The 19,396-nt window shown below is 40.3% G+C and overlaps 1 long non-coding RNA gene across 1 annotated transcript; it reads right to left on the bottom strand.

Moving 5' to 3' along the window:
* Positions 1-422: 422 nt before the first annotated feature.
* On the bottom strand, positions 423-12,225 carry LOC105603147 (uncharacterized). The gene is made up of 3 exons (XR_001022142.5): positions 12,027-12,225; positions 3,198-4,707; positions 423-2,264 (listed from the first exon to the last, which is right to left on the bottom strand). It is a non-coding gene; the product is annotated as an uncharacterized LOC105603147 (long non-coding RNA).
* Between the last annotated feature and the right edge of the window lie 7,171 nt (positions 12,226-19,396).

Raw genomic sequence — 19,396 nt, 5'->3', positions numbered from 1 at the left:
ATTCCTAAATGCAAATAAGAGGAACATCAGCTATCAGAGTTCAGTTTGACTTGCCAGCAGGAAATGGAATATTGTAAAAAGTCCTCCATCCTGCACAGATGTGTGGATGTGTGTGTGAGGGAGGCGGTTTTCAGACTTTGGGGGCCAGTTACAGCCCCTTTACCAACCATAGATGCTTACCTTTATGGTACTAAGACAAGCAGAAAAGAAAATATCATATATCCTCAAACATGGGGATGTCTCTTCAGAAAGTTGTCCTAATCTTTTAAAGGTTTTGAAGGATGTCTTTAATTTTTTTCAACATAGGTTTGTAAAAAGCTAAATGTGTGTGTGTTTCTCATAACAAAGACTACGGACTTGGGGATTCTGTTGTCTGTTCATCACCTGGAAACAAAATAGGAGCCATCAATGACACCAAGCGCTTGGCTCTATTCAAAGCCCATGAACGGACAGTTTTTCAAAAGAATCTACAGAGGATCCTCTTTCACCAGAAAACATCTTCTGGAGGCTAGAGTTACTAGCAAATTCCAAAAATAGATAATGAATGACATGATAGAATCTGGGTTGTCACCTCTTGTCCAATGGGATTATCCAGGGTCTAATCTCGGACAGATTGTGATTAATGTGATTTCGGATGGGGCATTAATCCGATTCAGGAGGGAATCCAGGCAGATTTTCATCTGCACCTAGTTTGTGATGGCTTTGGAGGCAGCAGAAAAGCAGCTTGTACCAGATTTTGCCGCATCACTGTGATGAGGTCTATTTTGATCGACTTGAGTTATGGACAATATAAATTATTTATAGCCACTTTAGACATGCCTTATACTTGTAGAGACCTTCAGAACAAAATAATAACACCCCTCTTGCTGTTGTAGGAATCTCATTCAGCTGAATCCTGGTGCCCACAAATTGTAAAAAAGCAAGGGAGAGAAGAAATTTAAAGGCTAGTAACTTCAGCATCAATTGCTCACTGAGCATTACAAGGGGCAAGAGGTTGCAGGAGGCAGACCAGTGCAGGAGGCTGAGGTACACTGGGTGGTCCAGGCCCTGGAGGGATTCACTCTAGATGGGGAATGGGGAGACTGACCCAGACTCAGGAAGGCAAAGGTAGCCACGGAGGCAGTGAGGCTCAGACAAGCCAAGCACGGAGGAGAATTCCCCACGAGCCAAACAGCATTTGTGAAGGAGGTAGAATTTGAGCAGGGTCTTTAAGGACGAGAAAGCTCCGTATGTGAGTGAGGAGGGAGAAAGTGTGGGAGCAAAGGCTGGACGCAGGTCTGCACTGGACACGGAAGTAAGGCCTGGTGGGGCTAGGGGTCAGGGATGATGGCAGGTGGTGCTATCATATACTGAGCAGCCACTCTGTGCTGGGAACTGTCCTTCATCTGTCTCACTCAGTCCTCATGTATCAGCAGGGTGCTTTGGGCTAAAAAAGGCCCAGGTGAAAGGCGCACAAACAGAAAATGAACTGGCTCAAAGAACAAGCACAGAGGCAGAAAAGATCTCGAGTTAGATGATCCAGGCATTCAAAGGTGTCATCAGCACAGTCTTTCGGCGTCTCTGCTCTGCTATCCACAGACTCAGCTTCATTCTGAGGGTGCTTCTTACGGTCACACAACAGCTGCCAAAATACACACGTCTCCTTGACTATGACCAGTGGAAGAAACTGGCTTCCTGGGGTTCTCATCAAAGAGCAAGAAAGCTTCTTATCACAATCCCCTGGAAAACCTCTTTTTTGTTTCACTGGCCCAACTTATCTTAGATTTGTCCATTCCTGAACCAATTACTGCAAGGAATTTGGGATTCTCTTGTTGGTTTAGACTAATCAGCATAGGTACATACATCCCATGAGGGGGTACTGATAATTGTTTAAGAACTGATTCTCACAGAATGCTTTCATTGACTTTTGCCAGACTTTTACTGATTTATGGTTGCACAAATAAGTTAAAAAAAAATCTTCTTATAATCTTGGAGAAGGCAATGGCACCCCACTCCAGTACTCTTGCCTGGAAAATCCCATGGACGGAGGAGCCTGGTGGGCTGCAGTCCATGGGGTCGCGAAGAGTCGGACATGACTGAGCGACTTAACTTTCACTTTCCACTTTCATGCATTGGAGAAGGAAATGGCAACCCACTCCAGTGTTCTTGCCTGGAGAACCCTAGGGAGGGCGGAGCCTGGTGGGCGGCCGTCTATGGGGTCGCACAGAGTCGGACACGACTGATGCGACTTAGCAGCAGCAGCAGCAGCAGCAGCAGCAGGATGTCTTAAATGAAAATATTTAAAACCCTGTCATTAATCCAATAAGACATGTGGAAAATGTACACAACTACACCTATTTTGACAAGGTCATGAAAAAGACGCACAGTTCTAAACATGTTCTAGTATGGAAATACGGGAAGTCAATTCTATAATCTATATGTGTATAAATCTATAAATGTATCTCAGTGTGCCACAGATACAATTAAATTGCCAATGGAATTTGACAAAACAATTCCAAAGATAAAATGAAAGAAGAAATGTTTGAGAATCATGAGGAAAGTTTATGAAAGAAGAGAAATGAAGGGTGATTTTTTTCCTATTATACTCAAACGCATCGTAGAGTTCTAACAATGAAAACAGTTGGATACTAAAGCAGAACAGGACAGACCTAATGTAACACATGGAAAAGGCCAAATTTAGACTTTTGATCTGATATAAATTCAGTTGAAAAGCAAATGATTATTCAGTAGATACTGTTTGTACGTTTGAAAGCAGTGAAAGTTGGGCTTTTGTGCACCACCGTTTACCAAAAACCTCTTCAGATGGATTAAAGATTTAAATGTAATGATGAAACCACAAAAGTACTAGACAAAATGTATGTGACTCATGCTGTCACTTTGGGTTAAGGATGGACTTTCCAAGTGACACCACCAAGGGAAAGACCAATGGATGTGACCACATGGAAGTGCAATGGCTGTTTATTATTTATGACAGACAAAGGGGTTGTTGGTATCTTTAAAACAAAAACGATTAAGAACCCAAATAAGAAAATGAGGAATGCAGAAACATGAGCTGGAAAGAAGGAAAAACCATGGTTAATAACACATGGAAAATTTGTAGTCTTGTTAGTTGTATTAGCACACAACTCAGTGGCTTAAGACAACACCCATTTATTATGTAAGAGTTTCTGCAACTCAGAAGTCTGGGCATGGCTTACCTGGGTTCTCTGCTCAGGGCCTTACAGGGCTGAAATCTAGATGATGGCCAGACTGCATTCTCATATAGAGGTGTGGCAGGGAAGGATAAACTTCTGAACTCCCATACTGGTGATGGAATTCATGTACTTGCAGCTTCAGTTCATGATGATTTACTTCTTAAAAGTCAGTAACAGTTTCTACTGCTCTGAGTCTCTCTAACTTCAGCAAGCCCTTTTAAAGGGCTCACCTAATTAGGTAAGGCCCACAGAGGATAATCTCCATTTTGATTAACTGAAAATCAATTGATTAGGGACTTTAATTACATCTGCAAGATCCTTTTACTTTTGCCATATTCTGCTCATTAGAAACAAGTCACAGGTATTCACGGGGACTGAATTATACAAGGGTTTGGATCACTGTGGATTACTACCATATTAGTAACTAAAGCATCATATAGCAAAAGTATTTTTAAAAATTTATTTAGTTTTGGCTCCACTGGCTCTTCATTGCTTAGCTTGTTGGATGGAGTGTCAAGGATACAACATTCTGAAAAGACACAACAATCTGAGATGCAGGTTGGTGAATTTTGTCAAAGCCTTAATACTGTAATCTCCTTGATCAAGCAAATCCTCTGCCAGAAATTATTCTGCAGAAATACTTCTGGATAATGTACACAAAGATTTAATTATGAGGTTGTACATGGCAGCTTTATTTATAATACTGGAAACTTGGAGGAAAAAAGGGAAATGAGCAAAAGTCAAAGAATGGTTAAATAAACTGTGGTAGATCCATATGATGGAAGTGCACTGGATCAGACTATTTTGGAGTCTCAGCTCCAGAGCCAGGCTCCCCTGGTCAGAAAGACTCCACTACTTAGCAGCTCTGTAAAATGGGTGTATATCTTAAACTCTCTGAGCCTTAGTTACAAAGAGGAAATAATAATAGTACCCACTTTACAAGGTTGTTTGTGGATTAAGTGGCTCATACATGTAAATGCTTACCCCAGGAGCTACACAAAGTCAGCACTTAATTGTATAGGAAGAGGATAGAATATTATGAAATTACCATACAAAATGTTAAAAAGTTAAATGATAAACTCAGAAAGCAGAATAGAAGGGCATCTCTTAGGCAATATTTATTTTCACTTGAGAAGTGAGACTATAGAGGATTACTATTTTCTTCTTTGTGAGTTTTTACATTTACCAATTGTCCTGCACCTATATACTTATGACTTTACAAGGAAAATATCCTAACTGATATTTTTTAAAAGAAAGGAAAAGTGGGAGCCCCAAAAGACAGGGAAGGCCCCAAGGGTGAGGTGGGGATTGAACTGTTCTTGTATGACAGTGGTTCTCAAACCTTTGGAATTCAAGAACCAAGGAAAAACCAGTAGGGACATCCCACAGGACTGCCACTATTCCATGATGCCAGGTGACACACTAAAAAAATTCCACTGTCTCGGGCACTTCTCTTCTCAGCCTCTTGTCCGCAGAGGGAGCAGTATGTCCGCAGAAGTCCCCCAGGCAGCCTCTGCAGAGGAGCAGAAGGAAATGGAAGATAAAGTGATTAGTCCAGAGAAAGCTGAAGAAGCTACAGTTAGAAGCAAGGTATCCTCATCTGGGACAAAATCCTGGAGGTTCAAATTTTTTAAGTAAATGATTACATAAAGGGTAAAAATATTTTGATTCTGGGAAATAGACGGGGAAACAGTGGAAACAGTGGAAACAGTGTCAGACTTTATTTTTCTGGGCTCCAAAATCACTGCAGATGGTGATTGCAGCCATGAAATTACAAGATGCTTACTCCTTGGAAGGAAAGTTATGACCAACCTAGATAGCATATTCAAAAGCAGAGACATTACTTTGCCAACAAAGGTCCATCTAGTCAAGGCTATGGTTTTTCCAGTTATCATCTATGAATGTAGGAGTTAGACTGTGAAGAAAGCTGAGCACTGAAGAATTGATGCTTTTGAACTGTGGTGTTGGAGAAGACTCTTGAGAGTCCCATGGACCGCAAGGAGATCCAACCAGTCCATTCTAAAGGAGATCAGTCCTGGGTGTTCTTTGGAAGGAATGATGCTGAAGCTGAAACTCCAGTAGTTTGGCCACCTCATGCGGAGAGTTGACTCATTGGAAAAGACTCTGGTGCTGGGAGGGATTGGGGGCAGGAGGAAAAGGGGACGACAGAGAATGAGATGGCTGGATGGCATCACCGACTTGATGGATGTGAGTTTGGGTGAACCCCGGGAGTTGGTGATGGACAGGGAGGCCTGGCGTGCTGCAATTCTTGGGGTCGCAAAGAGTCGGACACAACTGAGTGACTGAACTGAACTGAAAGCAAAATGAAGAACAAGCAACTTCCTACTGCAACCCCAGATAAGACAGAGGTCACTGGTGACCACATCACACTCCACAGGACCTTCCTCAATGGAAACCCATCTCTTGTTGTTAGCAAGCTGGCTGGCTGATTAAAAAGAGCTGAACCACATGAATCTTCTAATTTCCATTATTTCTCCTTAATATGTTACTCCTCTGCTTTTTATTTCTTTTTACTCATTAAGTCATTTGAGAGTGATGGCTTTGCAGGTAGCAGTAGTGTGTGTTGCTATTGTAAGGGAATATACATGTGTAGAGTTTTTGACTAATTTAACAGGGCACTGATGAAAAGAACATGTTCGAGCAACATAAAGTAGTATATATTACCTAACTCCTAGTGTAGGGCTGGATCCAACAAGCAACAAGTTTTGCAGTTTTAATGTTGACTTTCTTTAGTATATTTTAATTATAGCTCCATGTATTACTCTTAAGATCCCCTGGAGAAGGAAATGGCAGCCCAATCCAGTATTCTTGCCTGGGAAATCCCATGGACAGAGGAGCCTGGCGGGCTACAGTCCATGGGGTCACAAAGAGTCAGACACGACTGAGAGACTACCACACACACACACACACACACACACACACACACACACACACACACATTACTCTTATTTCATATAACCTCTACTGTTAATTTCTTCTGGAATTTCCTTTTGGGTTTTGTAAAACAGAAGTTTAAGACCACAAGTTAGAAGAAAGGTCACATGTTTCAAACACAAATAGATGGGGCTCCAAAAGATTTGTATCCTGTGCTTGAACTTGAATGGCCTTCAATCTGTTTCAGCTTTAACAATAGAATTTTACTTGGGCAATATTTGCCCATTCTGGGGTAACTTATGCGACTCTGTTGCTTACTAACAGCTGTTGTTGAAGCTAGTATTCTTGTTCAGTTCGATAGTGTTCGGAATACCTTTTGTCACTGAAGACGTGAATGAAGCGTGCAAGTGCATCGACTGTTGAATTCACTTCTGCACCATTTTTGTAAATACAGTAGTTTTGCAAACTCTCACAACTCTCTGTATTACTTTCACATATTAAAGAGTAGATAATGTGCCAATCAGAAGCACAGATGTTCCTACAAAAGACTCTGTATGTCATTAGAGCTTTTGTATAGCAAGAGTAGTTTATAGTCTTGGGGTTATAGAATACCACACTGAAGTCTTTGCTCAGTCTGCCATAGACTTACACTTTTTCATTTGTTGCTAGTACCCATGCCATTCAGTGGCCTTGTGCAAATATGATATGTTGCTTAGGCATATCTTTTGTCCTAAGCAGAACATTTCATTTTGACTTTTATGAAAATTACTATTCATATAATTTATATAAACATTTTTAATATGGAAAAGGTTTACTTCCACAGTCAATCTGGGGGACGCTAGGATAAAATATTTTGCCTCTTGTGGCCCCTTCCCTTCTTTTTTTCTTGCTTCTTTGACTCACATTGTGTTGAGCTGTGCCATTCAGCCTGTTTAGAAACATAAGTGCCTATATCTTTACTCTTGAAATTTGCTCTGCTGAATGCTGGATTTTCTAACCCAATAATGACATTTTCCTTATAATTTCTCAGTTGTTAATTAACCACTCTTAATCCTGTGTTGTTACTAACTGACAATTGTTTAAATAAAAGGAAACTTATAATAAAATAAGTTATTTGAGAAGACTGGCCCAGGAATCTAGTCAGGATGAGCTGAATTTTAAGTGATTATAATGAGCTAAGTGAATTAGATTTGTGACAATTAGAGCAATTTATATGATAGGTGGAACAGATATACATATTTAGATATTTTGCTTCTATAGATGCCATTTTAATAAAATGTAAATGTAAGTATATGTGTGGTTTGTCTAGTTAGTAAGAACTTTAATTAACAGATTGCTGGGACAAATTTACTGGTCTTTTAAGAGCTCTTCCCATATGCTGTGATGCTGTAGCCTGAGGCTGAGTATCACTAGCCCGAGATGATAGTGCTTTTCTCTTCACCTTGGACTTGTGCAAGGCCTCCATCTCTTTTGGATCCAGGCATCTTTTCTGGATCTTGGGTTCATTAGATACCTGCTTTTCTTTAACCCCAAAGCACCACAGATGGTGCATTGAGCATAGCATCTGCACGTAAAGGTTGCGTAGCACTCTGAGGAAAGCTTGCTGCTTATCTTCCTGCTTCACCCACTCCAAAAGCAGAAAACAACAAAATCAATAATGTGCTAATTTGTTACTATAAGGATTGGTGCTGGTTTAGTCACTAAGTCATCTCTGACTCTTGCGACCCCATGGATTGTAGCCCACCAGGCTCCTCTGTCCATAGGATTTTCCAGGCAAGAGTACTGGAGTGGGCTGCCATTTCCTTCTTCAATGATAAGGATTCAGTTCAGTTCAGTAGCTCAGTTGTGTCCGACTCTTTGCGACCCCATGAACCGCAGCATGCCAGGCCTTCCTGTCCATCACCAACTCCCGGAGTTTACCTAAACTCATGTCCATTGAGTCAGTGATGCCATCCAACCATCTCATCCTCTTTTGTCCCCTTCTCTTCTTGCCCTCAGTCTTTCCCAACATCAGGGTCTTTTCAAATAAGTCAGCTTTTCACATCAGGTGGCCAAAATATTGGAGTTTCAGCTTCAACATCAGTCCTTCCAATGAACACTCAGGATAGACTGGTTGGATCTCCTTGCAGTCCAAGGGACTCTCCAGAGTCTTCTCACAGTTCAAAAGCATCAATTCTCCAGCACTCAGCTTTCTTTATAGTCCAACTCTCACATCCATACATGACCACTGGAAAAACCATAGCCTTGACTAGACAGACCTTTGTTGACAAAGTAATGTCTCTGCTTTTTAATATGCTATCTAGGTTGGTCATAACTTTCCTTCCAAGGAGTAAGCATCTTTTAATTTCATGGCTGCAATCACCATCTGCAGTGATTTTGGAGCCCAAAAAAGTAAAGTCAGCCACTGTTTCCACTGTTTCCCCATCTATTTGCCATGGAGTGATGGGACTGGATGCCATGATCTTCGTTTTCTGAATGTTGAGCTTTAAGCCAACTTTTTCACTCTCCTCTTTCACTTTCATCAAGAGGCTTTTTAGCTCCTCTTCACTTTCTGTCATAAGGGTGGTGTCATCTGCATATCTGAGGTTATTGATATTTCTCCCTGCAATCTTGATTTCAGCTTGTGCTTCTTCCAGCCCAGCGTTTCTCATGATGGATGTACTCTGTATATAAGTGAAATAAGCAGGGTGACAATATACAGCCTTGATGTACTCCTTTTCCTATTTGGAACCAGTCTGTTGTTCCATGTCCAGTTCTAACTATTGCTTCCTGACCTGCATACGAGCTTCTTAAGAGGCAGGTCAGGTGGTTTGTTATGCCCATCTCTTTCATAATTTTCCACAGTTTATTGTGATCCACACAGTCAAAGGCTTTGACATAGTCAATAAAGCAGAAATAAATGCTTTTCAGGAACTCTCTTGCTTTTTTGATGATCCAGCAGAAATAGATTTATAATGAGAGTAAGTAGGTTATTTATTCAAAAGCAGGTATAATCAGTGTAGGATTGATTTAAGAATTACAAAATACCCAAAGTAGAATTTCTGTAATATCTAGTGGGGTTTGGGTTTTGTTTTGTTTTTAATGACTATTTGCAAGCTATCACTGTTAAAGTCACACACATCAGATTAATCTGGAAAACCATTAATTCTTGGTTATGGTAGGACTCCTGTTATGGTTTGCAACAAGTGATGTAATCTCTGCCTGAGTTTTAGTTTGTAAAATAAATTATAATATTAACCTACCTCAAAACTTGTTGAGGATCTGTGAAATATTGAGTAAGTGCCCCAAATAAAATATCATTGTCTTTTTCTTTAAAAAAAATTTCCACTGTCTCCTACCATAATTTTATAAAAGATGTAACATATTAACACCAATAAAGAAAAGCCTATTCTCAGAATAAATAGTCCTTCCCACTGAGCTTTGTCAAAAACTAATTATACTATTCTTATTTTTCTCTGCAAAAGGCCAAATACTTTTTCTTTGGCTGAAGATTGGGAACCACTGGAGTAGAGTCTTGGCGTTGAGGAGGGTGCACCATCAGGCAGGTGGCAGCAATGTAGGGAGACAGGAATGAATCCAAAATGTGGGGACTTTGGAAGGTCTGGCCCCTGCTCGGCCCCAAAGTTCTCATTGCAGTTTCATGGTGTGTGTGGTTAAGTGCAGAGACTTCTGGGGGCCACATGATGCTTTAGTTCTTACGGGCATGCTAGGGATTCCCTAATGGGGATTGCCTGAAGCCCCCTTTATAAGCACTGAAAATACAGCTGTGAATATGACAACTATAATCCCTGCCATTTCTTGTGGAGGAGGAGACTCTGGGACAAGTGTTTTTCATTAAATCTATGAGCTCAGAGATGGTATCAGTCTCCTCTCCTGCATCCTCCACAGGCCTGGCAGAGAACAGCAGGCTCAGCCAAGAGCTACTGAACCACAGAAGTTTTAGTGACCTGAAAAGCCTGGTCAAGGGCATTAGAGGGAATGACAGCCATCCAATGGGACTTTAGTTGGTGTTTCTCAGACACCTGCGGGCTCTTTTGCATTAGCAAAAGTTCCAGTGTCCAAAAGTTCCATGGGTATATTGGAAAGGTATGCATGTTTTATTAAACTTGGAATCAGACTTCAATATTTATGTATAAATCTCAGGCTTCACTTTAGCCTTGTGAAGGCTGGTGAGATGCAAGGCTAATTTGATAATGGAGGTAAATTCCTTTGCCATTAATCCTATGAATCATACATGTCTCCTCTAAGAGCCTGAAATATGAATATTTTAGCACAGGTAAAATATCAGGAGAGTCACAGCTCACTAATTATGATAAACTGGGAGGTCAGAGTGCCTTCTATTAATAGAAGAAGATGTTACACTCAAGGTCATATAGTACATACTGTATGTATATATGCATTAGATTAAACACCAACAAAATTGACAGTGGATGAATCATTGCCAAGGCGAGCTCACACCTTAGTTGCTTTCACATAGAGATAAGGAGCCCAGAGTTTTAGAACCTTACTTATTAGTTTGCCAAATAATTGTTTTGGAAAATAACCATGTTCGCTGGGCTCTGGACATCATCAATTTGCCTAGTACACTTTTTTCTCACAGACAGTTGTAATGATTGTCTTTACTTCTGCTCAGATCCTTAATGTAAATTCTCAGGCTCTAAACCAAAAATTGCTTAGTCCTCCAACTCATAATAGTTACATTTAGAGGGGGTTTCTCTAGAGGGATAGTGGCTGTACCTCTGACTATCAAGATCTCCTTTCATGATGTTTTTGTTTCTTTCTCTTGAGGGGAAAATATATTTCTCGAGCACTTACTATGAGCCTCTACAATGAGAGTCCTTGGGGCAAGGACAACGTTTATTTTATACCTCTTGGGCCTAGAAGGGCTCAATAAATGGGTGTTGAATTACTAGTGTCCAGGTGTGCCTGCTGGGTGCTCCATCCATAGGTGGTACCCAGCCTCCGTGATGGTCTGCAGTGATGCGTGCCTCCTGTTCTTTTCACCCTGGTGCTGTCCTCTCCCACATTGTATCAGGGTTGGTTAGTGTGATCAGAATATGGCAGTCATGATGGTATGTCACCATCGAATTTAGGTTGTAAGAGTGCAGTGTATGTCTTGGCATACACTCTATCTGTCTCTATCTTATCCTCTGATCACTGACTTTGGGAGAACCCATGTGGATAGGTTCCCATGGTGATAAATGGAAGCCTCCTGCCAATAACCATATGAGTGAACTTGGAGGCAAATCCTCCAAACTCATGCAATCTACAGAGAATGCATCCCTGGCCAATAATTTGAGTGCAATCTTATGAGAGATTCTATACCAAAACCACTCAGCTAAACTGCTCCAGGATTTCTAATCCTCTGAAACTGTGTAAGATAATAAATTGTTTCAAGCTGCTAAATTTGGCAGGGTGAGGGGTGAGGATTTGTTACACAGCAATAGATAACTAATATCTAATTCAAAATCTAATAATAGATAACATAAAATCCCGCATGTTTCTTACAAAAATCCTTTAAGGCATTAGCAGCATTCTACTAATGAGGACAGGCTTCCCAGGTGGCACAGTGGTAAAGAATCTGCCTGCCAATGCAGGAGATGGAAGAGGTGCGGGTTCGATCCCTGAATCAGGAAGCTCCCCTGGAGCAGGAAATGGCAACCCACTCCAGTATTCTTACCTGGGAAATCCCATGCACAGAGGAACCTAGTAGGCTACAGTCCATGGAGTTGCAAAAAGTCAGACACGATTGAGCACACACGAACACACACACACAGATACACACACACTAATGAAGACACAAAGGATCAGTGATACTAAAGAATTTGTCTAAGACATCTCAGCCAAATGAGGGGGAAAGTGGATACAAATTCAAGCAAGACACCTGCTCTCTCTCAGAAAACAAAAACATCGCGTCTCTTGACCAAATAATCTTACCGTTACAGTCTGTCACTCTGCTATCACTTGGGATTTCAACATCTGGTAATAATAAGAGTGGTGATTATTAAAAATATACCGACGGAAGCTGTTTGCATAACCCGTAAATGTTCGAGGTTTCATGGTCATGATTTTCAAATAGAAAAATGACCACTCATGGGAAGGAACAGATACACGGAAGGGAGAATCTGAGAGTGGCACAGTTAAAATCATCTGCATGTATTTTTAGCCCCAGGAAAGAAGTCTTGCTGGCAGATGCTGTTAAAAAGGGGAGGTCCATTTCCATGTGCTATATTTAGAAAGGCAGAATATCATTGCAGAATAATTGCTTGTTGGAAGCACAAGTGAGCCTTGAAACTATGCTGCAGGTTTTAAGACTACAGGCCCATTTCTATGTGGTCCCTATTGAAGCAGAGGAGGGGACCACCCAAAAGCAGTACTCTGGGTGTACCAATCTTATCAGCCTCTAAATTTTAAGTGAAAAAGTGGGTCAGCTGTGCATATGCAGCTTCAAGACAAATCCCTGGGGTTGTTCCTTCTAAACCAGACTGCTGCCCCTAAAACACTCCTGGAGAGAAATTCTGGAGCAGCCCTGGAAAGCAGTGAATTAAAGCCATCTAGATGAAGAGCAGAGAGAACTGAAGGGTGTTAAGCATAATAAATCAAGGTGTAAAGCAGCAGTTCTTGTTCGTGGAGTCTTGAAACACTGGTGGGTCCAAGTTGGTGTGTGCAAGGGGCTACCAGACCTTGTAATCATTAGTGGTTGAATGACTGGCTTTTGTCAGATGTTTGTTTTTTAATTTTAATTTTCCTTATATGGACCATTTTAAAAGTCTTTTGAATTTGTTATAAGATTGCTTCTATTTTATGTTTTGGGTTTTGTTTTGTTTTTTGGCCCCAAGACAAGAGGGATCTTAACTCTCCAAGCAGGGATGGAACCTGCACCCCCTGCATTAGAAGGTGAAGTCTTAATCTCTGGACCACCAGGAAAGTTCCTAAATGTTTTTTTAAAAAAACAGAAAATAAATGAGAGGACTTAGCATAATGTCCCTCACCCTTATATCCTAATGATGTGTGTGTGAATCTATATACTGTACAATTTACATATTTAAAGTGTACAGTGTGATTTTTTAGTACATTCATAGAGCTGCATGATCATCCCTGCCCTCACCTGTAGACATTTTCATTCCCCTCTCCTTAAACTCCATACCCATTAGCAATCACCTCCCTTAGTTGCCCTCAGCCATAGGCAACCACTAATCCACTTTCTATCTCTATAGATTTCCCTATTCAGGACATTTTATATACATTGAACCATATAATACATGGTCTTTCGTGACTGGCTTCTTTCACTTAGCATAATATTTTCAGGGTTCATAATATGCTGTCCTGTGTCAGTATTTTATTCCTTTTTACTACTGAATAATAGTCTATTGTATGGATAGATCACATTTTATTTATCCATTCATCAATTGGTGGACATTTGGCTTGCTTTCAGTTATGTTGCTATGAGCATTTATGTACAAGATTTGTGTGAATATGTTTTTATTTCTCTTGGGCATATACCCATACCTATATATGAGATATCTAGGTCATATGGCAATATGATAAACATTTCAAAGAATTGCCAAATTGTTAACCAAACCAGCTACATCATTTGTGAGGGTTCTTTCCGTCAATGTGTGAGGTTTCCAATTTCCCCACAACCTCATCAGCACTTGTTCTTATCTGTCTTTTTTATTATAGTCGATCTAGTGTGGTTGAAGTGGAATCTCATCGTTGTTTGGATTTCCATTTCCTTGATGACCAATATCGAGCGTTTTTTCATGTGCTTATTGGCACTTGAAGACATTTGTATACATTCTTTGAGAAAAAGTTTATTCAGATCCTTTGCCTGTTTTAAACATTGGGTTGCCTTTTTGAGTTGGAAGAGTTCTTTATATATTCCGGATACAAATACTTTATCAGATATATGACTTGCAAATATTTCTCCCATTTTCTGGGATGTCTTTTCAGTTCCTTGGTGGTGTCCTTTGAAGCACAAAACTTTTAAGTATTGACGAAGTCCAATTTATCAATGTTTTCTTTGGTTGCTTATGCTTTCGATGTCATATCTAAGAAGGCTTTACCTAACCTAAGATCATGAAGATTTATTTTTTATTTTTTTCCAAGAGTATCATTGTTTCAGCTATTACATTTAGGTCAATGGTCCATTTCTTTAAAATTTTGAGCAAAATGAAATGATGAGATTAAAAAAATTTTTTTATTGGAGTATGGTTATTCTACAATGTTGCGTTAGTTTCTGCCGTATGAATATAACAGGTTTTAATTTAATATAATATGCCATCATTTGCTGTTTTAAAAACCTCTTATCATATTGGGATAAGCAGCTGACCCAAAATAAAACTGCACATTATCTGGAAAAATACCAATATTAAAAACACATAGGAACCACTAGCAGATGGCCAAAGCACAGTCAAAGTTTACATTAGGATATTAATTCTAACGCAATTTATTAAAAAATAAAGTATTGATTTTAAATGTGTTCAAATTAAGCCTGTTGTTCACAAAATTAGAAAAATACCAAAGCAACTCCAAGAAAAGAAGAGAAGGATTAATGTGGAAAAATGAAATATTAATTCTTAGGAAATGCAAAAATGTTAGAGCTATTTTAATATTCAAAGAATTCATACTTTTTGTGAGTGGAATTAAAGACATAAAAAAGAGTTTGCTGAAATCCAAGAATATAAAGTAGAAAAATGGATGAAATGTTTATCTTTCAAGGATAATATAATTTAACAAAATAGGCTTTATAAGAGCTGACAATTAACAATAAGAACTGAAAATAATAGTGAAAGCCCCTTAAAATGCCTTACATTAATATGATGTCAGAGACCAATCCTCCAAAATGTTTGAGGAACTGATAAGTCAGGTACCATTTAAGTATTCCATGTATGGAGAAGAGAAGAAATGCTTGCATCTTGCCTCTAGTCCAGAGTAAAAATAAGATCTGAGATTCAACTAAATCTTTCCAAAATGGCTTACGAGTTGGCTTTTGTACTCCTTACTCATATACTTAGAGGTGAATATCTTGCCATGCTGTTCATAAGTTGGTGCTCCTTTGATTTATTTGTCATTGTTGTTCAGTCGCTAAGTCTTGTCTGAGTCTTTGCGACCCCATGGACTGCAGCACACCAGGATTCCCTGTCCTTCACCACCTCCCGAAGCCTGCTCAAACTCATGTCCGTTGAGTCGCTGGTGTTGTCCAACCATCTCATCCTCTGCCGCCCGCTTTTCCTCCTGTCCTCAATCTCTCCCAGCGTCAGCTTCTTTTCCAATAAGTCAGCTCTTCGCATCAGATGGCCAAAACTATTAGCGTTTCAGCTTCAGCATCAGTCCTTCCAAAGAATATTCAGGGTTGATTTCCTTTAGGATTGACGGTTTGATTTTCTTGCCATGTAAGGGACTCTTGAGAGCTTTTAAAGCCTTTGATTTATAAGGGCTAACAAAAAAAAAGATGATGCTGCACTCAATATGCCAGCAAATTTGGAAAACTCAGCAGTGGCCACAGGACTGGAAAAGGTCAGTTTTCATTCCAATCCCAAAGAAAGGCAATGCCAAAGAATGCTCAAACTACCACACAGTTGCACTCATCTCACACGCTAGTAAAGTAATGCTCAACATTATCCAAGCCAGGCTTCAGCAATACGTGAACCATGAACTTCCAGATGTTCAAGCTGGTTTTAGAAAAGGCAGAGGAACCAGAGATCAAGTTGCCAACATCCACTGGATCATGGAAAAGCAAGAGAGTTCCAGAAAAATGTCTATTTCTGATTTATTGACTATGCCATAGCCTTTGACTATGTGGATCACAATAAACTGTGGAAAATTCTGAAAGAGATGGGCATACCAGACCACCTGACCTGCCTCTTGAGAAGCTCGTATGCAGGTCAGGAAGCAACAGTTAGAACTGGACATGGAACAACAGACTGGTTCCAAATCAGAAAAGGAGTACGTCAAGGCTGTATATTGTCACCCTGTTTATTTCACTTATATGCAGAGTACATCATGAGAAATCCTGGGCTGGAGGAAGCACAAGCTGGAATCAGGATTGCCAGGAGAAATATCAATAACCTCAGATATGCAGATGACACCACCCTTATGGCAGAAAGTGAAGAAGAACTAAAAAGCCTCTTGATGAAAGCGAAAGAGGAGAGTGAACAAGTTGGCTTAAAGCTCAACATTCAGAAAACGAAGATCATGGCATCCAGTCCCATCACTCCATGGCAGATAGATGGGGAAACAGTGGAAACAGTGGGTGACTTTATTTTTCTGGGCTCCAAAATCATGGCAGATGGTGACTGCAGCCATGAAATTAAAAAATGCTTACTCCTTGGAAGGAAAGTTATGACCAACCTAGACAGCATATTCAAAATCAGAGACATTACTTTGTCAACAAAGGTCTGTCTAGTCAAGGCTATGGTTTTTCCAGCGGTCATGTGTGGATATGAGAGTTGGACTATAAAGAAACCTGAGCACCAAAGAACTGATGCTTTTGAACTGTGGTGTTGGAGAAGACTCTTGAGAGTCTCTTGGACTGCAAGGAAATCCAACCAGTGCATCCTAAAGGAGATCAGTCCTGGGTGTTCATTGGAAGGACTGATATTGAAGCTGAAACTCCAATACTTTGGCCAACAGATGCAAAGAGCTGACTCCTTTGAAAAGACCCTGATGCTGGGAAAGGTTGAGGGCAGGAGGAGAAGGGGACGACAGAGGATGAGATGGTTGGATGGCATCACTGACTCGATGGACATGGGTTTGGGTGGACTCCAGGAGTTGGTGATGGACAGGGAGGCCTGGCGTGCCGCAGTTCATGGGGTCACAAAGAGTCCGACACGACTGAGTGACTGAACTGAACAAAAAAATTCTGTCCAGTTGACAGCTATATCATCTAGCTAAACACCACCTCACCCCAGTCACAGCTCCCTACAAACTGCTCTAGGTGGACTGGCCACCGTTTGGCTCTTCAGTTACAGGGCCTAGTCAGGGTCTTCCAGAAGCCCTAGGACCTTATTCACACCATCTCTCCATGGCCCATTTTGAGTTAATATTTGCATATGGTGTGAGGAAGGGCTCTAACTTCATTCTTTTGCATGTGGAAACCTTACAACAAGAAAGTTGCTTTTTCAAGGAGAAGCAAAAGAATGAACTTTTTGATGCCTGACCTTTCAGTATAACATTTAAAATTCAAATGATTTGGTTCTAACTTTCCCTGTCACCCCAAACTCCTTCCTTCCTTTAATCTCCTTGACTTTTTCCCTTTCCTTCTTCTTTCCTCTATTTCATTTTTTTCTCCTTTCATGATTGCTGCCAACTTATTGTTATTTCTTCAGACAATCAATGTATATTTAATGAGCACCTGTTGCATGCCTAGCATTTCACCATATGATGGAGGAGATATGAATAAGATAAGACATGGAATCTACCTTAAAGGAGTATACAGTTCATTTGGGGTGGTGAGTGTCTCATGTATTACGTACTAAACAATAACATAAGGTCAATAACAACCTATGGCTCAAACTGGACCCAGGAGCATGGTGCAATTTTTGTATTGTGGCAACACAGCAAAGGCCACAAATAATGGAATGTAACAGAGATGTGGAAATCAGAGTGCAATAACACACGGCTGGTGGGAACATAAAATGGGGTAGTCACTTTGGAAAATAGCCTGGCAGTTTCTTAAATGGATACACAAAGTTACAAATTCTAATCCTAAGTATATACCAAGTCACAAAAGGCAGCAGATTTTATGATTACATTTATACAAAGTGTCCATAATAGGCAACTTCTGTTCAGTTCAGTCACTCAGTCATGTCGGACTCTTTTTGACCCCATGAATTGCAGCACGCCAGGCCTCCCTGTCCATCACAACTCCTGAGTCCACCCAAACCCATGTCCATCGAGTCAGTGATGCCATCCAACCATCTCATCCTCTGTCGTCCCCTTCTCCTCCTGCCCTCAATCTTTCCCAGCATCAGGGTCTTTTAAAATGATTCAGCTCTTCTCATCAAGTGGCCAAAGTTTTGGAGTTTCAGCTTCAACATCGGTCCTTCCAATGAACAACCAGGACTGATCTCCTTTAGGATGGACTGGCTGGATTTCCTCCAAGGGACTCTCAAGAGTCTTCTCCAACACCACAGTTCAAAAGCATCAATTCTTCGGCGCTCAGCTTTCTTCACAGTCCAAGTCTCACATCCATACATGACGACTGGAAAAACCATAGCCTTGACTAGACAGACCTTTGTTGGCAAAGTAATGTCTCTGATTTTGAATATGCTATCTAGGTTGGTCACGACTTTCCTTCCAAAGAGTAAGTGTCTTGTAATTTCGTGGCTGCAGTCACCATCTGCTGTGATTTTGGAGCCCAGAAAAGTAAAGTCACCCACTGTTTCCCCATCTATTTGCCATGAATTGATGGGACCAGATGCCATGATCTTAGTTTTCTGAATGTTGAGCTTTAAGCCCACTTTTTCACTCTTCTCTTTCACTTTCATCAAGAGGCTCTTTAGTTCTTCTTCACTTTCTGCCATAAGGGTGGTGTCATCTGCATATCTGAGGTTATTGATATTTCTCCTGGCAATCTTGATTCCAGCTTGTGCTTCCTCCAGCCCAGTGTTTCTCCTGATGTACTCTGCATATAAGTGAAATAAGCAGGGTGACAATATACAGCCTTGACATACTCCTTTTCCTATTTGGAACCAGTCTTTTGTTCCATGTCCAGTTCTAACTGTTGCTTCCTGACCTGCATACAGGTTTCTCAAGAGGCAGGTCAGGTGGTCTGGTATGCCCAACTCTCTCAGAATTTTCCACAGTTTATTGTGATCCACATAGTCAAAGGCTTTGGCATAGTCAATAAATCAGAAATAGACATTTTTCTGGAACTCTCTAGCTTTTTCAATGCAAGACATTGAAATAATAGGCAAACTCATAGATAAAAAGTGGATCAGTCATTTCTCAGTGCTGGTGGTATGGGATAATTAGGATTTGATAGCCTAAGAGTATGAGGTTTCTTTTGGAAGTGACGAAAATATTCTAAATTTAACTGTGGCTTGTACAACTCTGTGAATATGCTAAAAATTTTATATACATGAAATGGTATATAATTATATCTCAAGAAAGCTGTTAAAATCTAAACAAACCAAAAGAGCAGCAACAAAGACCCAGCATAGCCAAAATAAATAGTTAAAATTATTTATTAAAATATCCAAATCAAGCATTGACAATCATGTGCACCAGCTTGGTTATGTTAATCACTTTGATGTTTGGCTTCCATGTAAGTTAAGCAAAAAAAAAAAAAAAAAAAAACCTTC

This window comes from Ovis aries, chromosome 18 (assembly GCF_016772045.2).
Source record: "Ovis aries strain OAR_USU_Benz2616 breed Rambouillet chromosome 18, ARS-UI_Ramb_v3.0, whole genome shotgun sequence".
Classification (NCBI taxonomy): Eukaryota; Metazoa; Chordata; class Mammalia; order Artiodactyla; family Bovidae; genus Ovis; species Ovis aries.
This window is presented reverse-complemented; position numbering and strand designations above follow the sequence as displayed.